This window comes from Periplaneta americana, chromosome 4 (genome assembly GCF_040183065.1).
Source record: "Periplaneta americana isolate PAMFEO1 chromosome 4, P.americana_PAMFEO1_priV1, whole genome shotgun sequence".
NCBI lineage: Eukaryota > Metazoa > Arthropoda > Insecta > Blattodea > Blattidae > Periplaneta > Periplaneta americana.
The window spans coordinates 93,452,985-93,478,258 of NC_091120.1; the positions used below are offsets into that span (position 1 = coordinate 93,452,985).

Here is a 25,274-nt window from a genome sequence, read left to right on the forward strand (position 1 = left end):
ATATTTATTTTTACGTTAGACCTAATTCTTTTAATAATTTAGGTAGGCCTGTATTATAATTATTTAATTTTAATGAGATAATTATGAGAAGTAATGATACCAAAATAATACTCTGCTGTAGATTATTTATTGTTATTGCATGAATTATGTTTATTAATTTAAAATTTAGTTAATGAGAAACATGAGCCTTTTCCCTTCGTATCTTATGGACTCGTCCTATCTCATTGTATGATATGGACTCATCCTTTGTTCATACGTATCACGATCGTCTCCTGTTACATAATCCGACAGAAATATTAGATACTGCTATTATGCTCTTATCTTATCACTGTATGACATCACTGCTTCCTGTTACACATAAAATGTGACATTTTTCTCGTTTATACTTCTAATAAAAACGTTGTTACGTCAAAAATACAGTCAAAACCACTGATTTAAAAACTAATAATCAGTAATGGTATTTGTGGCGGACTAGTTTAAATTGTTATAATACTCCATGAAGAATGAGTTGCTATAACACTGATGTAAGTTATTCAAATGTTATTGCGCGGAAAATCATTTAATAGTATTACATTTATGACACAAGTTTTGCAGTCGTAGTAGAAGTCAATATTATGTTTTAGTTGGTATGGTAATACTTTAGGGCACCGCAACAATAATGTGGCATATTATTGTGGTTTTAACTAAAAATAAAGACTGTTTATAATGCTGGTATACAAAAAGAATTCATGTCTGTGATCAAAGAATAAAGCTTTATGTCATTATGCAAAACTTTGTGTAGGCTTACCTGTGTATGTAGCTATATACATGGCGGAAGCGATATAACACTCTGCATTGAAAGGAGGGATAGATTACATGAAAATAAACAAAAGAATCTATTATACCTTTTGAGATTAAGTGTATGGTTAATTAAATAGTAATTGCATCGAAAGTTTAAGCACGCTGGCAACATTGCAATGCCAAAGATGCCGCACGGAGGCACTGAACTCATCTAACGTGAGATGTAAATAAAGACTACATATTGCAAAATCAAGCGACTGCTTTAGTGAAGGTTTTTTTTTTCAACCAAATTTAAAATCTCCTCTTCCCTGTGAATAATTTCGTCAGTCGTTATCGACCCCGTTTGTGAAATGTTGGAATTACACTGCCTGTGTCATGGATCAGCTGGCAGACAGCTATGATTACCATACTGAAAATACCATGAAAACGGGGATTCAAAACGATCTGAGTTTCAAGGTCAATACACCTAAAAAGTGGGATCGGATCGACTGGATAGTATTCAAATTTGCAAGAAAATGTGTATCGTATTCAAAACTATCTCAATAGCCTACGCTAAGTGCGTGATCGATCGTCATTTGTTTTATATGTCAGCTGTTTTATAAACAGCGACCTCAATTACGTATGTTGAAAAGGTGTGTTGTAAAACACAATATATTGTAATTTCCTGAAAGCCATTATTACCATTCTTTATTAACAACCAGAATATTAAGTTTTCATGCGCCTTACTAAGAAAACTCATTAATGTTTATAGCTAAAGACTACAGAGTGACCACTATGCAAACATGTCGATAAAACAATAACTAGACTACTTCCGAAACTTCAGCTTCCGTATTTAACCTCCGTATTCAGATTGTTTTCAATACGTATTGAAAATTGCACGAAAACAGAGATTGGGGACATCGTATTTAATACGGAAACTGTATTCAAATCGATCTGAATACTCCATGAAAACGTAGTAATTTTAACTCGCAAACATACGTGTCAAAATATTCTAAATAGTAAAGTAATTTTTTGTGAAAATGCCAATTAAGATATTGTAAATAGTACAGTCAGTGTTTGTGAAAGTTATTTTCAACTAACACTTTCAAAATCACGGAATTTACTATCTACAATATTTAATATCCTGCCGTAGAACGACACTGGGATAAGATGGTCTTGACCACCAACTCATATGGAGCGTGAACAGCTGATCAGGGTTGCCGCGTCTAGTTTTCATTAGGCAGGGAACAAGTTTGCAACAGTTTTTATTTAATTTACACGAAAACCGTTCATTCTGTCGAAATACGACAAAGGGAAAAAATATTCTTTATTACTTTCTCTATTGGTATTGAGAGATATCAAGATCCTATGCAAAGACTAGTAATTATTCACAACGACGACGTTAAAATTTTAGGAAAAAACATTTTTATTTCGAAAATTATAAACTTTCCAACGATATGGTATTAGACTTTTTTTGTTATACTTAATATGAACAATTCGCTCTATAAAGCTAAAGGATTATTTCACTTGTGTGTGTGTGTTTTTCAGTGTTTCAAACATCAGAAGGACGTGTGGCAACAGATGAAGAAAATCTCAGCTATGTTCTGAATTCTTTGTAATCCAGGTTTTGTGATGGAGTGTATCCTTACAGCATTGTCCAAAAGAAAGATGGCGGCGGAGACACCGGAGTGAAGGGTTGTGGACTCCTCTATTGCTGTAGGCTTGGTTTGGTCGTCGGTCGACTTAACGATCTTTTCTCGTCGCCCTTCTCCATTCCTTCATTTTCTGCTCTCTCTTAGTCTTCTCTTAAAACTGAGAGAGGCAAGAGGTGACCGCAGGCATAAGAGCGGGGGTCGTAAAGAGAGCGGTGGGGGGAAGACCAAGGGAGAACATTAGGTGAAGAGCGATGGCGATCTCTTACTTCTCTGCTGCAGTCAGTCCAACATGGACTACCGCGTAGCCTTCCTTTACGCTCCAGCTAACTCCCAAAACATTCCATAGATGCCTCCACCTCCGCTCGCTCTCCATTCCTGAAATTCAATCCATATTAATGTATTAAGAGAGGGGAGGGGACCACTTTTAAAGTAGGAAAGTAAGGGGAGAGTAGCAACATTCTGTTGTATTTGAAAGGGTGGAAATTCCTTTATATTAGGTTCGATAGGAAAGTGCCACTAAACTACCGAACTAATATGGAGAGTCAGGCAGCCTGGAATGAAAATCTGTGAGAAGCAGTCGTTAAGATTCTTAATTAAATTAAAACGTGTAGTTTATATAATCACATAATATGTTTTCCTTCCTTTCAAATATGCAGTTATATTAACTGATTTTCCTTGTAGTTTCTTCCTTTTCTTTTGCTAAAATGTTCTCCCCTCTTTTATCGAGTTTACTTTAAGCACTCCAGAGACTCTCTGTTTTCCTCATAGCTTGCGACAATTCTTAGTAGTACCATTATTTCAGCATTATGAAGTTATTAAATGCTTCTTGCCGATGAGGTCAGGCCTCAAGTTCCAGTATTTCCTCTGAAATTTATTTGGGTGCTGCGGTTGTAACGTCTAATTCCACTGAGTGCTTTGATTTCGCTTATTATTAGTAGCTATTACATCTTCAGCACAGCCATGTCATCTCATCACCGCATTAGCACAGTGCCCAGCATTTTTAATTCGAGAGGAACGTTAAACTGATAATTACAATCAATTGTGATGAAGTGTTTTAATCATGTAGTGAGTGAGTACATTGAAAAACTTCTAAAGTTTCGGAACTACTTGTTGGTTTCAACATCAGGCATATCTGTGGCTCCTACAACATGTAAACAATAACTTATACGCCAAAACTTCCAAACTTATGCAGCCCTTAGAACACAATCAAATAGACAAAAATGTATAATAATGTTTTTTTCTAATTGTAACGGTTTGTCTAGAAAAGAATTTTGTAAGTCCTAGGCCTACTGTATGTTTCTATAAAAGCAACTAATAGACTATTATGTAGGCCTAGAGTTGATATAGTTACCTGTACAAGGTTATGCTTACTACTAATCGTTAGCAAGACCGTCATCGAAATAATGATAATAATAATAATAATAATAATAATAATAATAATAATAATAATAATAATAATATTATTATTATTATTATTATTATTATTATTATTATTGACAAAGAAATTGGAGGAGGATGGCAATTGATCGCGACAGGTAGAGAAAATTCCTTGAGGAGGCCAGGACTCAGCAATGAGGTGTTGCGCCACTGATGATGATGATGATGATGATGATGATGATGATATTTGCTGCTGCTGCTGCTATTACTACTACTTCTTTGTTTTGCTGCCTTTAATGGTCTTACCCGTCATTTACATCAGCGTGCTGTTCACTCTATCACGGTCGACTCTAGTAGAAGGTCGGAAGGTTCAACCTGGCAACACTGTGTCGTCTGCTGTTGTCAGTCATACTGCTGGCATACTTCGCTAACAGAACCAAAGCGTTTTAATGTTAATATCAGAAGAAAACCGTTAAAAAGTTAATCATACGTCGTACAAGGAGTCAGTATAATACATTACGGATTATAGATAGCTATATAGCTACATTTGCAACAAAGTAAAGTAATCTTCTTATATATTTTTAAAATCTTGAATAATGTCATCTCTTAAAAAATTTCTGTAATTTAATACAAGGATTCGTAAGGGATATGTCGTGTTTTTATTATTTTTCTCGTTATTTTCCATATGCTATAGTTTTATATTATTTATAAAAAATATTCCATTACATTAAGTACAAAACTCAAACAAGTAGACCTACAATTCATAGGAGTGAATATTAAGACATTGTATTACATTGTACTTTATTTAGGTCATAGGCCTACGTTGGTTTTCAGCCAGAATTAATGGACATATCCAGTAAGGCTAGGCCACTTTTTTCAAACTTAAGTAATTTTAATTTATTAAAAGACACTGTAATATATCTTAAAACGAGTCGTATCTTTATTACTAGATATTTTTTACCTTATTTCGAATATCTATACGGGAGTAAATCGTTCCATCACTGTTGCAGAAAAAATCTAATTGGGCCGAATTGCTTAGGCGTAGTCAGTGTCCCGTTTGATTAGCATCTCTATACCTATCTACTGTATTGGTCACGTTATATACACGGAGAGTCGTCACTAGTTGCCCAACAGTGTCATTACATAACTCATAAAATAAAAAATAAAACAACGTGCCTCAAGTTATAAACGATGATTGATATTTATAAAGCGGTTAAAACATCCAAAAGCTATATCATAACTAGACATCGGATTTTTAGGCACTAAAAATTGCAGTTTTAGGCGCCTAAAATAAGCTCAAAATTTGTAAAATTAGGCTCTATTTTAATGAAAATAGGCATTTTAGGCACATCAAGGTATCATACTTATTTCTTTCACTGAAATTTTTAGTTATACACTAAAATACGCACAAAAAAAGTATGTTTAAACATTAAAAAAGAATACTATATTATATTTATAAACAGAGCTGCACAAATTTAATATATTGAAACTAATGAAATAATGATTATTGATATCAAGATTACTCATTTTAAGTTATTGAAATTCGGTTCCATGCTCAGACTTTATTATAATTATCTGCACAGTACACCACCAGAATTTTTTCTAAATTCTCCACAGTTAACCTTTGCCTTTTGTTACTGTGAATCATTTTGAAAGCAGAAAAACTTCTTTCAACCGAAACTGATGTGAGAGGCGCAAATTTTAAATTAGGTACAATAGAAACATCAATACTTACTGGAACATTTACACTTTCCCCCGATATCACTCTTGATACTTTTTCCAACAATGAAAATCCTACATTCTTATTTAATACGTTGTCCCACTTATTTTTAACTTTTTCCCCAGTTTCGCCCAAAGCAGAATGTATGTTCACTTGAGCTTCCTTTACTATTGCTATTTGGCTACAAAGAGATTGTTTTTCATTTTCTAATTGTTCAATGCTTGCAGGTATGAAAGGAAAGTTTGATGTTATGTAGGCAATATCATTTTTCACTCGTGAGTCATTCAGACAATCTTTCACTGCTTTTACACACGCTGCACTATCAGTTTCAGGTAATTTATTAATAACTGTGACCACTTCTTTAAAATACTTAGAATAATACACCACTGACTGAATCCAGGTTCCCCATCGTGTAACAACCGGCTGAGGTGGGAGTGGAATATCTGGAAAGTTCTCTCTGAATATTGAAATCCTGGATGGGGCTTTACAAAAACATTTTTTTGTGTTAGAAATAAACGAATTGACAAGAGGAAATTCATTCCGGATTGTTTCAGAAACCCTATGAAGGCCATGTGCAAGACAGGTTACATGCGTGAGGTTAGGATAAAATGTTTTAAGAAGTGGAGCTGCAGCAACCATGTATGAGGCAGCATCAGTACAAAACAACAGAACTTTAGAATCGTCTATATTACCTGAGTATAAAGACTGTAGGCCTTTATTTACAAAATAAGCAATGGCTTGGCTATTCATTTTCGAAAGTTCCTTAACACATACGAGGTGTGGAATCGAAGGTCCATCAGGACTAAGTTTTCCTACTACCATATCTGCTATATACCTATTCATAGGATCTGAGGTTTCGTCCACAGAGACCCATATGTAAGAATCGCCTATATCCTCCCGAATGGAAGCTAAAGTTTCATTGTATATTCTGTCTAAGTAATTTTTTCTTAGGGTCGACTCAGATGGGATATTTTGTTTGCAGTATTTTTGTAAAAACTGTCTTAAAACCGGATTTTCAATTGCATTCCAGGGAATGTTAGCAGCAACAAACGCTCTAGTTAAATCAACATAGAAATTGCTGCTGAGATTGGATGAAGTAGGCTGTGTTAGTAAAGTTTGTTGCAGTTGATTTTTCTGCTGAGCTTTAGCCTTATGAGCCGCTCCTTGCACATGCTGCTTTAGGTGGCACTTCTTTTCTTGCGAAATCTAAAAATGTAAAGTAAACTGAATTAAAATAAAATCCTAATTGTTGTATTGCCGTATTTCTATCACAAAGTTAGTGGGTTCGAGTTCGAAGAATCAAAATTTTAATGACCTGCAAATACTTTAACTATCGGAATTTAAAAGGTTAAAGTGTAGTGGTCTTAAAAAGAATTATACCTCAGGATAGCTCAGTCAATGTATAAATATTATAGGCCTACTCATTGAAATTAATAGAATTTATATATTTCAACTATTGTCACATACCTGTTTGCTACAAATCTTCCAGAATATTATTTTTCCATCATAAGTGAATTCTAAATATTCTGTTAGCCATTGCCGGATCAATGTAGATTTTGCACTTATATTTTTCGGCATTATCGCGTTAAACTTCACAGGAAAACGTCCTACCGCTCAAAACTTCTCAACACAAATAAGGTGAAGGGCAGTACAGCTAATCGGTTTCAGATCGAAAACAGTCATTTTTATAGTATAGTATATCTCTGAATCGGTAGCAGCACATGTTGTGATTGTTGCCTGCTTCAAAACTAAGGTTGGTTCTTTGTCGGCATTTATGCCTCCAAACATGTTAAATTCGGTGAAATCTATTGCGAGTGTCGTGAGATTCAAAATATTTTGTTTCCTTTATCAATGGTTTCATGGCCGGTGTGAAGCAAACTTTCCACTTTTTAAATGCCTTAAATTTCGCAGTGAATGCATGTATAAATTATAAAAAGTAAGAGTAAAATGCGAAACTTTACAGTGAGTTAGGCATTTTTAGGCGAATATTAACAAACTAGGCTCTAATAACCGTTTTAGGGCATTTTAGGGCACTATAAAACTCTTTGAATACCTTTCAATTTCCATGAAACACAAATATTAATAATTATTTTTACTTTTCTCCTAAAGAAACAAAATAGGCATTTGCCCTAGAATCCGATGTCTGATCATAACCCAACTACTGTGAAAGCCTCAAATTTTATAAAATTACAATCGCAGCCTTTGTTAATGGATTATGGAATCAGAATAACTTTATTAATAGGCCTACGTAACTGAGTGGTAGAGTACCTACTTGATTATGCACCGAGTACCTTGAATGCTTCTGTTCAAGATTAATGGCCATTTCATAGGGAGAAGAAATGAATCAACCCGGTTTGCAGGTGTTTAAATTGTAAATATAAACTAAATAGCTACAATTAAAACCAAATCAACACGGATGAAAGAGTGCTATAAATTCTGGGGTGTTGAAAAGGTGTAACATAGATAAACCCGATTCTTTCTCCCTACGACATATAAAACCGGCTCAAAAACCTGCTCCACTGGGGAGAGACGCAGCAAATGGATCAGTTAGAGAATAATAACAGAACACACGCAGTGGGGAGATGAAGTAAAAGCTGTACCTGATAGCCCAAGACCTGAGACAGTGGCCACCTTTCGCCTGGCTACTGGACATGACTTCCTGGGTCGACACTTACATCGCATTGGAAAAGCAGAAACCAATGGGAACACATGGACAGGAGTTATCTGGGAATCTATGTGCATCACTCTTCAGAACAACTAAATCTTGAAATGCGGAACCCCTCAAATCACAATTTTTCTCAAATTCAGTTTTTCATATGGCTGTAATATAAAAAATTGGGCCTTTCAAGTGGTGCAGAAATACCACCCATCAGATGCTCAGTATATATTTCACTACGACTGCAAAAAATTCGGGGGATCCCGACTGCGCGCAGATCCAAAATTTTACCTGTTCTGAAATAGACAATTGCACACACAGTCACTTTTCGAGTCAAGTCAACTGCGCTCAGAGGAAAACACAAGTTAAGTTGGGACTACAGTCATTTACTTCCCATTTTCACTGATATGTTTTCAGAAATGGCGGCAAAATAGACCTTCTGGCCCGATAAATACATTTTCTAACGTTAGAACATCAATTTCTTTATGAATCAATTTTAATTCACATAATACTTGTCTAAGTTATCAATGGCTTCATGGTTATGACTAACTTCATTAGTAAACAGAATGTGGGTTGAAGAATCGTTTAAGTAAATACGCGTCCACACCTGTGAAGTAACGGTTAGCTCGTCAGGCCTCGAAACCAGGTGGCCCGGGTACGATTTCCGTTCGGGCAAGTTACATGGGTGAGGTTTTTTCTGGGGGTTTTCCCTCAATCCAATATGAGCAAATAATAGGTAACTTTTGGTGCTGGACCCCGGACTCATTTCACCGGCATTATCACCTTCATCTCATTCAGACGCTAAATAACCTAAGATGTTGATGAAGCCTCGTAAAATAACCTACTAAAATAAAGAAAGAAATACATGCCACTGTACACCTCCACGCTACTCCATGTTATGTCTGTTTATCTTTCCGAAATTTATTTTTTCCTACAGTACAATGATCAACTTATGGCCTTTTTTTACTTGTCACATGCACCACAGGGACGTTACAATCAATTTCTAACTTACTAGACACATACAAGGAGTATGAACTGGCACAGCACGCCATTTTATACACTCGGAAAAACTGACTAATGATAACAGTGCTACCAACAGTTTTGTGCAAACATTACCAAGTCGCAAATAAAACTCTCGCTCGCAGTCGACCTGTTCACAGCATACTTCATCTCGCGCAGTCGACCTGTTTGCTGAGGTAATGCTGAACTTGCTCTCGCGCAGTTGGGCAAACAATAAACCTTTTCGCGCGCAGTTGGTACACAACCAAAAAAATTGTTGAAACATCACAAATTCAGGGGCTGTGGAACTTTTTAGAAACTAAACGAAATTCAATTTGATATTTTTGTTTTTTGAAGGATTGCGAGAGAAAGAATTTGAAGAATTAAATATAGACCTAGTCTACTATTTACATAATTTTTCATTATTGCATTTTTGTGTAGGCTAATCTAGTTTTTAATTTCTTGTTTTAAATATAGCCTATATTTAGTTCTTTATTAGATAACAAAATTGTAGGCCTACTTCTCCGTGTTCTTCACCTAAAAATTGTTTTAAAGAAATGAAATGTTTGCTAATAGTCGTGAATTACAGAAACCCTACATGTCCAGGGAATTCAGACTTTTTACCAGAATATATTACCGAAAAAAAATCGAGCTTCATGTATGTTAAACACTACAACTTATTATGATGCTTTAATGAAAATTAGTCACTTCAAAATACCAAACACTTTTGAAAATAATCAGTCTCTGTGCATTCTGAAAAATTTACATGTAGGCCTACGGTTTCTGCAATTCACGATTCAACTGAAACCGCAAGATGCTGGGAAGTTCGAGAATTACTACAAAGACTATGATTATACTCATTGTACTTGCCATTAAACTAATGATTCTTTATTTGAAATCCAGAACACAAAATGGCGATGAACTCTAAATCAGCTCAAAAAACTTTAGAAGTTATTTTACTTTTTTTTTTTTTTTTTTTTTTTTTTTTTTTTTTTTTTTACACAATAATTTCGTAGAACTCGGGCGTGGATTTGATTCTTGCTTGAGCTGATTATCTTGTTGGGTTTTTCCTACGTTCTCTCCAAACGTAAGATGAATGTCAGGTAATCTATGGCGAATCCTCGGCACCATCTCGTCAATATCATTTCGCTATCACCAATTCCATAGACGCTAAATAATCCAGCAGTTGATACAGCGTCGTTAAATAACCAAATAAACATATTTTAAGCATAATTATTTCCAGTCTTTGTGAGAATACATCTAACTCTATTAGGCGTAGGAACATCGAAGTAGTAAAAATTGTTTAAAACTCGACCCACATCGGTTATAGCCTAACAAAGCTTATTATATGAGTTTCAGCCTACAAACTTATCAAGAAAGGTAAAAAAAAAAAAAAAAAAAAAAAAAAAAAAACATTACATTACATTATTACTCAAACAGAGTGGATTTGACTAACGTTTTCAACCATCCGATGGTCATCTTCAGGTTGATGTTGATTAGATGAATATACTTAAAACATAAAAATCATTAAAAATTGTACAAAATTGCAATATGAACCGATGTTAAGTATGTGGTTACAGTAATGGTTAATACAATATTGACATTGAAATAAAATTAAATTCGTGAACAGGTTACATAATATCAACTTTCACGTGGTTAAATTTAACATAATATATTGTAGCATGTTTCTTTTTGAATAACTTGTTTCAGTATATAAGATGGCAATTGAAAGTATTGTATTTACTTACGGCCAACTCGGAGGAAACTAGTAAAAGTTTTCTGAAATAATGACAAAAAAAGAGTAAGAGGTTTGTAAAATGTTGTAATACTCGTATGTAATTTAGAAGTAGTATAGAAAGTATTCCAGTTTATTTACTACAGAGTGTCCCGAAAGTCTCCGTACATAGGGAGTACCAATTGAAAATAGAAATGTCACATAATGCGTTCAATAATATACTTCACTGCTTTCGAGAGTCAGGCATAGGTCGGTGAATGTATTCCAACCTGTTCCGATGCAAAAGCTGCAACACGTCCGTCGTCACATGACAGGTTTCGACGATAAGGGCTTGGGGATATAAAAAAAATGTCAATTTTTAGCGATTTTATGGTATATAGCGCATTCTATAGGTGGCAACTGGAACTACAGAACTGTCCAAACACACAAAAGAAATTAAAAGTGGAAAAGTTAGTGTAAGGTAACGTTGGGCATTTGGTACACTGATTAAAAACCAGGAATGATCAGGTATTAAAACTTGTTTTTCTCGACAATTATGTTTCGTGACATTCCCTGTTTTCTCTCGACACCTTTCAGATGTTGAGAATCCCGAGTTTTCTCCTGGTATAGCTACAACTTAAGATCATCCTAGAGGTAAAAATCAAAGTGTGTGAGATCTGGGAATCGTGTTGGTCACATTGAGCACATTATGTGAAAATTTTTATTTTGAACTTACATTTTTCTATGTATGGAGACTTTTGGGACACTCTGTATAGGCGATGTGTGTTTTTTATGTTGATGTAGTAACCTGTAGACTAATTCATCGGAGTTTTACATCGAGATATGCGTGCCATGTTAGTGGGACGGAAGGAGGTTGGTCATTTGACTGACATGAGTGGTCGATAAACTGTCTTCTGGAATAATCTAGGCCTATAAAGTGGGTTTTGGAGGTTTGGATTTATTCATTCAATAATAAAATTGTATACGTATTTTGATTATAATGTTTAGCAATGTAGTATTATTCAGCTGTGTTAATTAAACTATCGTTGACTATTTTTAAGATTTGTAATGTGTTATTAATGTTGTTTAATTCATGCCCGATTTGAATTAAATGGGTCGTAAATTTAGATTTGTTACGGTTATTTCGGAAATCTAAAATATGTTTTTTGTATATTGTATTAAAATTTCTTTTCATTTGTCCAATGTATTTATCATTGCAGTTTGTGAAATTGAGTTAATTATATATTCCACTTTTCAGGTATCCATTTCCATCTCCTTATTTTTTGGTACACTATTGTTTAATTTGTTATTTGTTTTAGTTATTCTTTGGTATAATTATAGGGTCTATTATAATTGTGAGTTTGACAAGTATACAGTGGTAAAAGAGTTATTCTCAAACGAATCTTATTCAGAACACTGTTAATAAGAAATAGACTGCAGATTTTAAATCAGGTTGCCTTGTCTGCGCTACTGCAGTCGGGTTGGTCATTTGTAAGCGTGTTTTCAATTGTTCTCTTCCTTTGGAACCGCGTCCAATACATTTTCATTCAGAGCGACGGAACGTGCTGACATGTGGGAGTCGCAGATGCGTTTAGGAATGTTTATCTTCGAAAACGATTACTGGGGAGATTTGGATACGATCCAATACCCTTGCGAGCTTGTGGCCGCCTTTGGCTACAGCACAGACGATACTGTATTTTGTTGCAGAATGTTATGCGAGGACAGAGGAGAATTTACTGAACAGATAAACATACACAGTCACACAGCCTTCCCCCGCAGTTAGCCAACAAGCGCAAATTGCTGAGGGAAGTTACTCGGGATTGATAAAAGAGGAAAGGAATGGAAATAAACTCCCGGGAATTTCTAATGCAAGCCCGGACATCCCAGTGTCAGATTATTGTCCCTAGAGAGTTTATTTAGTGCACTGTGCGCTTGATTAACACCCAGAAAATAATGTAGGTCGACAATGGTGCAGGAGTTTGTAGAATCACAATTTAGCACAGACTTTTCAAGTACCTACGCTACCGTAGGCCTATATGAATCGGCAGATTACAATACAATTCTTTATGCGATGATATTCAGACAACAATATGACAATGGAAACCAAATTAGACCTATTAAGAGGAAGTACGTTCCATAGTCGCTTTATACAGCAAAATAAATTCTCAATAGTATTTACGCGAAGTTGAATCAATTTTGGTTCATCACATTTTTCAGCATTATTATACACAATTTAAGTTTTTATTTATTCTGGTCTCGCTTACAGTATATTACTATTAGAATAATCACACACACTCACTATTAACTTATCCCAATTCATAGTCTGTCATACACCATTCATTTTCATTCCACTGAGTTTTTCCATCCTTGTTTATTACATTAATTTTATGATTTTAGTTACATTTTTTCGTCGCTTATTTTTTCAGATATTAATGAAAGAATCCTTTTTGCAATTATCTTTGTTCTTTGTAGACTTTTGTAAAAAGTATGCGTATTTAATTTTCTCCAATTTTCTCCCTATTGCTAAATAAACAGTGGTTACTTACAGTTACTTCCCACATTCATATAATTGTTGCGTAAAATATACATTTAATAATTTACCCTTAACCAACCTAATGATGATAGAAAAGCATTGGTTTGTAACAAAAATTTTAACCCATCCCATACAGACAATTTTTAGCACGTTTTTATTAAATATACATAATTTGTAATAAATGTTGTATGTAACCTTTAATTATTTTTAATCTTTTATTTTTTATTGATGGTTGTTTTAAATTTCAAATTTGTTTATTGCAATATGTTTAACATGGATTTATTCACTTTTACATATATATCTACTTATTAGTCTGATGATGCCCATAATAAGGGCAAAAACGTTCACTAATATGTATTAGTAAAATACCCTTTTTCATATTTTGCTACAATAAATAAGTCAAAGACTGAACAATCAAGACTTCACATTTTTGTATTTTCAGATTGACCTTGGTGAGAATTTGTCGGTTGTAGACATATAATAATTTATTATTTTTGTGTTGCTTATTAACGTGCTAACCGACAGTAGCTTATACCAATAACAATTTAGCATAAGATATATTTACATACATAAGTATGCCTATGTATATAGGAATATAAGTTATAGACTTAGCCTAAACTTACATGAAGGACATTCGGAAAGTAATGGCAACCACTTGATGTTTTAGGCCTAGACTATAAATGAGATATATTTAGATTCTTAAAAAGAAAAAACGTTGGCACAGGAGCCGTAGAATCTCTAAAATTGCGTGGAAATTTTAAGTGATTGTGTGGTTATATTTATACTGTAGGTGTTTATGTTTGTGGATAATGCTGTGTAAGAAGGAAGTTAAAGATCCATTATGTATGTGGCATTATTGAGTTATTTTATTTGTAATTATTCTTCATGCTATGTTGCAGGTTGCATCTGTGAACTCCGCTAAGGAACGAGATGTGCGTGGAGTATTACAGAAATGGTAATGGATATTTCTCCTGAATAGGTGTCCACTTGAAAGTTCCACTTTAAAATAATTATTTTATGAATGCATACATGGACCATAAAGTATCAGAAAAGATAGCTTCATCAAAACCCCAGTTGCACAAGGGAAACATGCAACTTAATGCTTAGTGATATTACAAGAAGCTTGCAGAAGAGAAGTCCTGTCATATCGAACTATTTATTGTCAGGTGGGTAGAAGCCTTTCGTAGAGGAAGAGAGGACTGCGAACGCAAATTTTGTACTGGTAGATCCGTCGCGTCGTTGCAAGTGACGATGTCCACGTTGAGGTTGTAAGAGGCTTTATTGGAAGATGACAGACAATGGACATGTGTGGAACTCTTCAAGGAAGTTGGTATTGAGTATCATCTGTTCATAATTAATTTTAGCAAAAAAGCTGAAAATACGGGAAGTCTTTGCCCGCTGGATTTCACACAGTCTAACTGCACAATCCTTGTGCATACTGCATCTTCTCATACAAGAGTAAATTCAGCTTGCTATTCTAATTACATGGGATATAATTTGTGACCAGCATTGCGTCGTAAACGACCACCGATCATTGAGGAGGACCATTGTGTTAAATGATAATGCTCGCTGTCATTATTTTGTGCCAGCCTGTTAAAAAGATGAAAATGAAAGTACTCGAATATCCAGCAAATTCACAGACATGAGCCCGTGTGAATACGACTTTTCTCGAAAATTAAAAAATCCCTGCAAGACATTCGCTTTCAAGCAGAAGTTTACATCCTAAAGGGATTTAGAGCGCTCTGTGAGAGAGGTGTTCAACAAAGATGCAGCAGATGGAAAACGCCGTTTTCCAAGGGTATGCTAACTAGAGGTGAGGTGGGACAGCGTTTTGCTATCACAGCTCCGTACTGTGACAGCTTCGAAAAAATCGCTGCGACAGATAATAGCGATTTTGTCACCTTGTTCATTTTTGTGTTCGGACGATTCTTGGCGATTGCGGATGTTGTAAAGCCCTAGCATTCACAGAGTCATTCATTAAAGACGATGACAATAATCCCACATTCCAAAGATAATGCTATTATCAAAGTAGAAGTTTCTTCTTTCTGTAAGTCCCACCCAGCTTGTCTGAGTTATTCAAGTATTCAATTCGTAGCCATTTTACGAAAGTAAGAAATACAGGGTGGGCAAAATAAAACTGGCCCGGACGCCTGGACGCTTTAATGCATGCACGACAGTAAATTTGTAAGGATACAGATGCAGGTCTTTTTGATAATGTTTTGACACGACGTTCTCTTAATTCCCACTTGCACAGATAAACGGCGTTGCGATTTCGTCGGACTTTGTTTCAGGCTTTCCTACACTCGAGCAATGTTTTCTGGTGTTCGAACTTTTTTCGGATAGTTACGGTTTTTATTCGCTACGGAGCCCGTTTCACGTCATTTTGCCACTAAGTTTTGCATTTCAGTCTTTGCTAGATTTTTTACTAAAACACGTCCAGTCTGAAACTCTTGCACAAACAGTTCCGCACACTTTTCCATGAATTGTGCTTAGCATAACACTCGATAATGAATATGCGTTGTTTTATCGTGAGCATCATTTTGTGTTGCATTCAACTGGCCATTAAACATGTCTGCTCCTCTCACTCACTCAAACGTAATGACACAGCGAAGCTCAGGACAGAGCATGCGGGAGATGCGCATGTGCGGACATGTGACAGCAATCCACTGTTGCATCGAAATCACGGTTTCCTGCATTGTCAGGGTCATTTCCGCGTCAGTCTTATACATAGCCTATAAGTTCATATATGTCATATATATTTTCCGCGGGCCAGTTTTATTTTGCCCACCCCGTATAACTGTTCTTTGCAACGATTTATTTATATCGGAACAAAATCGGAATGAATCCGAACGTAACATTCATAAGGCATAGTACAGCCTGTACCAAGTACTGTACCAAGCACAAATCTTCATTTGGGGACCCAAACCATTACTTCTAACTGATAACCAGTGATCTGTTCAGTCTTCTCTTTTACATATTCCATAACATTCGATTATTTGAGATTTTAGACTGGGACGATAATTAATTGGATCCCAGATATCTTATCCTTCAAGTAGGTCTACGTGTGAATCTTCTGACATGCAGTTATCTGGAGCTGTCACATATTGTCACGTCATATATACGTATTGTACATCAGTCGCCAATATCGCTTTCAATCACATATAACGCGAAGATGGCGATTTCTCGGAACTGTGATTTTCTAACTTCAGTCACAGTAGAAACCAGAGAAAAACCTGTCACATCGACAAAATCACAGGTCTTCAAATCACAACCAATCACTAATGACAATTTGTTGTTGACGAGGTAGGGGACTATAAACTATTTGAAGTATGTACCTGATGTTGAAAATATCCTATTTAAATTTAGTTTGTAACAGTAAAAGTATTTACATTGCTTTTCGAATGATCTAGTATGCTTATATTATATTATATATAAACAATTCGCTGAAAATATATCTCAACTGTTTACTTTGTAGAAGTACAGTGTATAAAATCTTACTCTGTTATGACGTACCGATACTCACTCGCTCACCCATTTACTCACAATGGCACTACTAATTTATTAATTCATTCATCTACGCAAATACACACATATTCACACATATTGTTACAGAATCCTTGGAACACAAACATTGAACATAACTACACAGAACATTTAAAATTATAAAATAGGCAAAAATTTGTTAACATTGAAAACATGTAGGCCTACATATAACACTTACATTGTATTTTGGTCTGGTCCACAATAAACCGGGAACGGAATCGACAACGAGAGTGGGAACGGTTAAAGTACATTATATTTAAGAGTGAGCATTCATAATTAACGAGAAGCTTGCCGGAGCCCTGGAAAGGGAACGTGAAAGTTGGAGAAGTTTAAGCCATTCTCGTTTTCGATCACAACCTACTAGATTCTTTCTGTTATCATCATAAAGCTATTTCGTCGTCGTATATTTTGTAACAAGGAGGCCGTGATATAATTTCTTCTTCATGCATCGTTTCCAACTAACTCAGAAATTCAATAGAATCATTTTCAATATACGAAAGAGAGTCAAAAAGTAACTGTAATAATTGTTTTATTAATTGAATATGTACAGTAGTGACAAGAAAAACCGGACCGACCCTTGTAGCTGATTTCAGAGCCTTGTTCACTCCATAGCACGATATACTGGTAACTAAGACTTTCGTGGTTCGAATCCTGCCTGGGAAGGAAAATTTTTTTTGTTCCTTATTCAAATTTATTCGCAATATTTCTCGATTGCAGCGATATTTTACTACTTAATTAACTTATTGTTCCCAGAACATGAATTTTACCGGGTCGGTCCGGTTTTTTTTTTTGCCACTACTGTACAATAAGATTACAAACACTTCATCACTTCTAACATAGTATAACAGGAATACTTGCATTGAATGTAGTTGAGACTATGTTGAAAAGTGATAAAATGTTTGTAGTCTTATTGTACATATAATAAAACAATTTATTAGAGTTACTTTTTGACTCTCCATCGTATGCATATGTGACCAGATTACGACGTGAATTAAATTTTTAAATATTCTGTGTTATAAATTTTGAAGTTGGCTAACCTGTGTTTATGTTGGCCGGCTTGTACTCATAAGAGAATACCACTGGTCAATTATACACATATGGCATAAGAATGCGTAATATCGACTTTACATATCGTTATTGACATGCATATCGAAATGCACAATCGTTTCTGTTCTCAGTTTATTGTGAATAAAAAATCTTCACGTTCACATCCTCCGCTTTCCGTTCTCGTTCTCGGTTTATTGTGGACCAGCCTTTTACTTTGCGAGTGGCAGTGAATGGTCGGTATGTACCCGTGAATGGAAAAAAAAAAAAAAAAAAAAAAATAGGTCACACTTTATTTTCCGCCAACATGGAACACACGGATTGCGAGGATTGACTATATTGAAGTATATCTGCCTTGTGTCAAATCTTCCCTTCGGTGAGAGGTCGCCATCCAATAATCTTGGCGGTACATTTAGCATTTGGACTTCACATTGAGTGTTGAGCTGCGAGTGCCTCGGGACGGCTGGAGTGTCAGGCGCAGTATTGGCGCGTATATATAACTACGGCATTATTCTCATTATTGCCGCCGAGCGAAGGAGGAACAGGGAGGGAGACATACTTGAAGAAGTTTGAGGCGAACACTAACCTCTCGGAAATCTAGCAGCATGAGGAAGTGGGTTTGTCACATTTTCTTTATAGTTTGAATCACCTCCCTTCATCTACAAACACATACGTATAAGTACGCCAACCATGGGGGCTTTTCAAACTCCGCATTGTCATTTGATAGACAGGTAAAATCACCCCCGTATACCTTTGTCTCAAAACAATATTGTAGTAGTTTGGATAGAGAAAGATAGAGGGAAGCAATGCACTCCAAAGTCACCCAACATTACCGCACCAGTCCTCTAGCCTTTGTTGTGTGTTTGTTTGTTTGTTTGTTGTGTGGAGTGACAATACAGAGTGGTTTTGTCATCTTGTCCTGGACAGATGAAGCCAACGAATAGGAGGAGAGGGGGACTTGGTTTGCAGGTCTAGGATTAGTTATTCCCTACCACAACAACCGCCACCAACAAATATTAATCCACAATGCACAGTATCTGTCAACTAAAGGATTGGCTCTTGACTGGAGTTCTGCAGTCCTACTGGAAGAAACCTCGGCGTAGGCGCAGGAGCTGAGTTAGTGTGAAGCAGTTTGATTAAAAATTAGTTGCAAGACTTATTGCAAGATAGAGGTCACATTAAAGAAACCTGTAAACTTTAACTTCTGCGACGAAATAGAGGTAGAACTATTAGGTATCACGAAGATGACACATACTTTCTCAATATACATTTTACCCATTTTTAAGCATTTATCACGTTCCGTAGCCTATAGTATCGTTTATAGTTTACTTTCTTAACCGTTATTCACAAGACATTTTAAACGAAATAACTTCATTTACGGACCGTACTTTCCTGAATTAAACAAAAATTATTTTCTCTCTCATTCCAAAATTTAAGACATTTGTCTTCATTCATAAAACTTTTAAATAGATAGGCCTATGTGTAATTAATTCTTTATAAGTTTACATAAAATACTTACATATCCAAAATTTGTAATCTTTATATTATTATTATTATTATTATTATTATTATTATTATTATTATTATTATTATTATTATTATTATTATTATTATTATGTTTTTGTTTACTAAAATCAGCATTTGAAAGTAATGTCATGTTAACATATTAACGACATACTGTAGACCTTGATTCTCACGTGTAATCTAACAAATGTTTTTTCAACGGATGGTAAATCCATGGGCAATGAATCCGCTCTAACCTCTTCTTTGTCATACTTGTAGGCTCAGGCTTAGAAAAAGTGTGTTACTTACGTTTTCTTACTCAAACGATTCTGCATCGATATTAAAATGATCTTTCTATTCTGCGTAATACGAAAAATAAATCATGAATATTGACTTAAGAAAGGACGAATGAAAAAAGTAATGGACTAAAGAAAAAAATAGATACAGAAACAAACGAAAGAATAAATAAACGGAAGAACAAGTACAAGAAAGGACGAAGGAAAGAATAAATATAAGGTTGTAGGGCCTATATAGGAAAGAAGGTGCAAAGGAAAAAAATAAGCCAAGTAACAGTGAAATGGAAGTCAAAGGCATTAACCAAAGAAATGATGAACGATAGAAAGAATAAACAGAAACCGAATAAAAAGAGGAATAAGAGAAGAAAATAATGAGCGAAAAAACGAATGAAAGAAAGAGCGAAAAGTCAATGAACCAATAAAAAGAAGGAATAAACCAGCGAAAGAATGAATGAAAGAAAGAATAAACAATGAACGATAATCGAATGAACGTCTAAAGGCATAAATGAAAGAAGGAATACACCAGAGGAAGAAAGAAAGAAAGAAAGAAAGAAAGAAAGAAAGAAAGAAAGAAAAGCAAGAAAAGAATGAACGAAAAAAAGAATAAACGTGAAAAAAGAACGAACGAAAGAAAGAAGGAACGAAGATAAGAATAAAAGAGAGAAAGGATGAACGAAAGGAGGAACAAAAGAAATAACAAACGAAGGCTGGAATTAAACGAGTGAAAGAAAAGAAGAATGAAGGAGAGGAGGAATAAACGAGGGAATAAATAAACGTGAGAAAGAATAAAGGAAAGAAAGAATATACGAAAGAAAGAATTTGCGATAGAAAGATTAAAACGGCAGAAGGAATGAACGAAGGGAAGAATAAGGAAAATGAACGAAAAAAAGAATGAACGAAAGAAAGAATGAATAATAAAAGACAAAAAATTAACGAAGAAAGAGTGTACACAGGGAGATTGAACGAAAAAAGATTAAAGAAGAGAAAAAAGATGTAATGAAAGAACAAACGTAGGGAAGAATAAACGAGAGAAAAAAATGAATTAAAGAAAAAATGAACAAAAGCAAGAATGCACGAAAGAAAGTATGAACGCATGAAGGAATGGACAAAAGAAAGAATAAAGGAAAGAAGGAATGCACGAGAGAGAGAAAGAATGAACGAAAGAAAAATTAAACTGAAACTATTAGTCTTGTGAAGAAATTAATGAAAAAAATGGAAGAATCAAAAAGCGAAGAAAGGAAAGAAAGAATAAACAAAGGGATGAATAAACGAAGAAAAAACGAAGAAAGTAAAGAACGAAAGGAAGGATAAAGAAAGAAAAGAATTAAAAGGAAAGAATATTTCACACAATTTGAAATGACATTATGGAGGTATCGTGTATTTAGTAGCCTACGATGATCCCCCAGCTATAGCTAGTTTGTGGTACCGGATTTCTCTACCTACAGTAATTCTCCAAATTTATCACAATGCCAGGTGGGCACCGGTCTCATAGTCTATATTGGCCGAAATTTTATTGGAAAATTCCTTTCCGTTGAGTACCCGATCCAGCGTGCATTCCTTAACGCGAATTTGCTCATAGGCAAATGCCTTAGACGACAATGGTACGGATCGGAATAATGTTCTGTAATACAGTTCTTAATTATTTGGATCTACGAACTGTAAAGTAAAATGAAGTGTCAGATTAGGGGTCTGTGTGGTATTGCTATTTAGTTTCATCATATCTCATCGGGAAACTAATTAAAAAGATATTTATACAATAACGGTCCACGCGAAAATTTAGAGTAGGCCTATCAATTTTCCATATCACGTACCCTGGTCCAAATCTCAGATATTTCACCTGGAATTTGTAGTGATGAGGCAGGTTTTCCCGGAGTATCTCACTTTCATTGCCAACGTACCACTAATTCTCTATAACTTCCAAATTGGCTGACTATCAATGTAGGAAGCAGCAGGAAATAAACACCACAGGGACCTTTACGGTATGTACTGACGCCAGGTTATCAGGAATTTATAATTAATTAATTAATTCATTCATTCATTCATTCATAGTATTCTGCCCAAGGTGCAGGTCTTTCACTGCAATCCCAGCATCCTCCAGTCTTTACTATTTTCTGTCTTCCTCTTTGTCTCCTCATAACATCCATTATGTCTTAATGTCGTCTGTCATCTGATATCTTCTTCTGCTCGAACTTTTTTCCTGTTCACCTTTTCTTCCAGTGCATTGTTCAGAAGGCAGTTTCTTCTCAACCAGTGACCCAGCCAATTCCTTTTCCTCTTTCTGGTCAGTTTCAGTATTATTCTTTATTCATCCACTCTTTTCAACACAGCTTCGTTTCTTTAAATGAGTAATAATTAAAGAATAAGTTTTTTTTTAATATTCTGTAGGCCTACTAGAGGGAAACAAAGAAGAGTCATAATATCTTGTGTTCAATGACGTGAGCTGACAACTAATGTATTTATAAAATAATATAAATTTATTATTAAATGAAGGCCGCTTGCTACCCTAAAAGTTGCACATTGTTTAAAAACAGAGATCTCTTTGATTGTAATGCGCCAAATTGCGGTTAGACCAAAATGCTAGGAGTTGGTTATGTGGAACAGGTTCATTGAATTGCCTTTCACAGTTATTCTAAATGACGTGGTACACGCAGATGCTTCCATCAGAGTATTTGTGCCGAAGAAACAAACGAACAACCTCCTCCCCACGAGAAACCTCAAGGAAACTTTGCCAATACGTTGAGTGTGAAGGTTCATTCATAAAGAAAACATCCTTGGTTTAAGACTCTATAGAAGTACCTAGTTGTACTAACCAATGAAAGCTTTCGACTAAATACAACTTTTCTTGTGTGCGAGCTTCAGATTGAATGCGCTCATTCACGGTTTCTCTCTGTGAACAGGTCTTTTGTGTCATAAGACAAGGATTGTTCTGCAGTCTTTAGTCTTGCCTTGTATTACGGTTTGGTCTGGCCATTATGTTCGCATAATGAACTATATATAGGTTGTCAAGTGCCAGTGATTAATATGATGCCGAGTTCTGCTCTCAACTCCAGTTTTATGTTAAGTAAGATGAGAAATCTCACTTCGTTAGCTTTACATTGTGAAACGAATTGTTTATTGACATCTCGTAATCTTCATATGGATTATAACTTACAACTGAAGTTGATATTTATATACCTCATTTAAATGTTTGAAATTAAATACAGGAAAATAATTTTGTAACCTCAAAGGTGAAGAGGTTCAAAAATTAAAATATCTTGGACAGTAACACTTAATATAAGGCTATGTATTGTACAACTAAAGTTGACATTTATATACCTTATTTAAATGTTTCAAATTAAACACAGGAAAATAATTTTATAACCTCGAAAGGTGAAGAGGTTCAAAAATGTAAATATCTTGGAGCAACAGTAACAATTAATATAAGGCTATGGATTATACAACTAAAGTTGATATTTATATACCTCATTTAAATGTTTCAAATTAAACACAGGAAAATAATGTTAGTAACCTCGAAAGGTGAAAAGGTACAAAAATTCAAATATCTTGGAGCAACAGTAACATTTAATATAAATGACACTCGAGAGGAAATTAAACGCTCAATAAATACAGGAAATGCCTGCTATTATTCGGTTGAGAAGCTTTTGTCATCCAGTCTGCTTCCAAAAAAAAAAAAACTGAAAGTTAGAATTTATAAAACAGTTATAGGCTATTACCGGTTGTTCTGTTGTGAAACTTTGACTTTCGCTTTGAGAGAGGAACCGAAGTTAAGGCTATTCGAGAATAAGGTGAATAGGAAACTATTTGGGGCTAAGAGGATGAAGTTATAGAACAATGGAGAAAGTTGCACAACGCAGAATTGCATACATTGTATTCTTCACCTAACATAATTAGGAACATTAAACTCAGACGTTTGAGATGAAGGGCATGTAACACATGAATGAATCCAAAAATGCGTATAGAGTGTTAGTTGGGAGACCTGTGGGAAAAAAGACCTTGGGGAGGCCGATACGTAAGCCTAGATGGGAGGATAATATTAAAATGGATTTGAGGGAAGTGGGATATGTTGCTAGGGACTGGATTAATCTTGCTCAGGATAGGGACAGTTGGCGGATATGTGACGGCGGCAATGAACCATTTGTAAGTAAGTAAGTAACTTCAAAAGGAAACAGAATATCAGGACAAGTTGGTTCCTAGTTTATGTAGATCTAGTTTCTTGCAAGTTTCCATGGAGCGTTTTTATAACGGTCCCTTATTTCAAGACGAAGGAAATGTTACAACACCACTACCACACTTCTTGTTATATTTATTTTTATTTTTCTTCTTAATAATAATATTTATAATGTTATTTGGCTTTAATATTTTAATTGTTTCGTCATTACCATTATTATCCGAATCTATTATTCTTCTCTAAATACATTTTGAGCTTCAAAAACAAAACATAATTACTTCCAAACTTAAAATATTATGAAATTTTATCCAGATGTTTGCATGTATTAACATCCTCTCCCGATTGGCTAATACGTTTTCTTTACAAAAAAAAAAGTAGTAGCGAGAAAATTTATGGGGAAGCTCTGATCCTGAAATGGCATTTATTATGACTATTTCAAAAATGTGATAAGTAAATATCATAATAAAATTACTTGCATTATTTTATACGCAATTAAAATTCTAATTGTTCCTGAACTTTTTCACTGCATAGACTACTGGATAATAATAACCAAATTATGATAAATGCTTTAGAAATAATTTCGACAACTTCTGAGAATTTAAAACATTTAACGTTCGAATAAGGTTGCGATCTACTTGATCGACATATTGTTACATAAAGTTACATAACATATTCGTGATCAACAATAATATAGCAGACTGCTATACCAAAATACTTTTTTCCACTACCTAGTTCCGAAGTATGCTAATTTTTTTATTATTTCAATTGTCCAAATTTTCTCAATTTTGCACTTTTAAAAAAAGGGACAAAGTTTGCACACTTGAAACAATTCAAATAAAAAAGGAAATTAACTAAGTTTCAAACATGTTACCGAATATAAAATATAACATAACTATTTATGGGAGTTCCTGGATAGCTCAGTTGGTAGAGCGCTGGTACGTTCAACCAGAAGTCCCGGGATTGATACCCGGCCCCAGAAATTTTTTCCCTTGAATTTATTCAAATCTGCTTTACAGGGAGCTTTACCTGAAAAACTAGATTTGCATAACTATTCATTTTTAAGCAAATTTATAGTTTTACTGTTGGAGACGTTTACTTATGTTTATAACCTTCACTTTGTCTTTTAAGAAATGCTTTCACTGAAGGGTAATTACTTACATCTATGTTTTCCTTTACAGCTAAAGTTGATTTCAACATAGAAAACTTCGATCACAGTGTTGAAGACTCAAAGATTTAAACTTTAGATATTCACCAAAATAAACAAGAAGAACTTCACCCGACATCTTCTGGAATTCCTGTCCCTGCTG

The 25,274-nt window shown here is 34.8% G+C and overlaps 1 long non-coding RNA gene across 1 annotated transcript in view; it reads right to left on the minus strand.

Annotated features, from left to right (window-relative positions):
* LOC138698846 (uncharacterized) overlaps positions 1-2,777 on the minus strand; it is a 47,433-nt gene extending 44,656 nt beyond the window's left edge. Inside the window, exon 1 of the long non-coding RNA XR_011331958.1 lies at positions 2,681-2,777. This is a non-coding gene — a long non-coding RNA (uncharacterized lncRNA). The remainder of the gene's footprint in view (positions 1-2,680) is intronic.
* Positions 2,778-25,274: the final 22,497 nt, after the last annotated feature.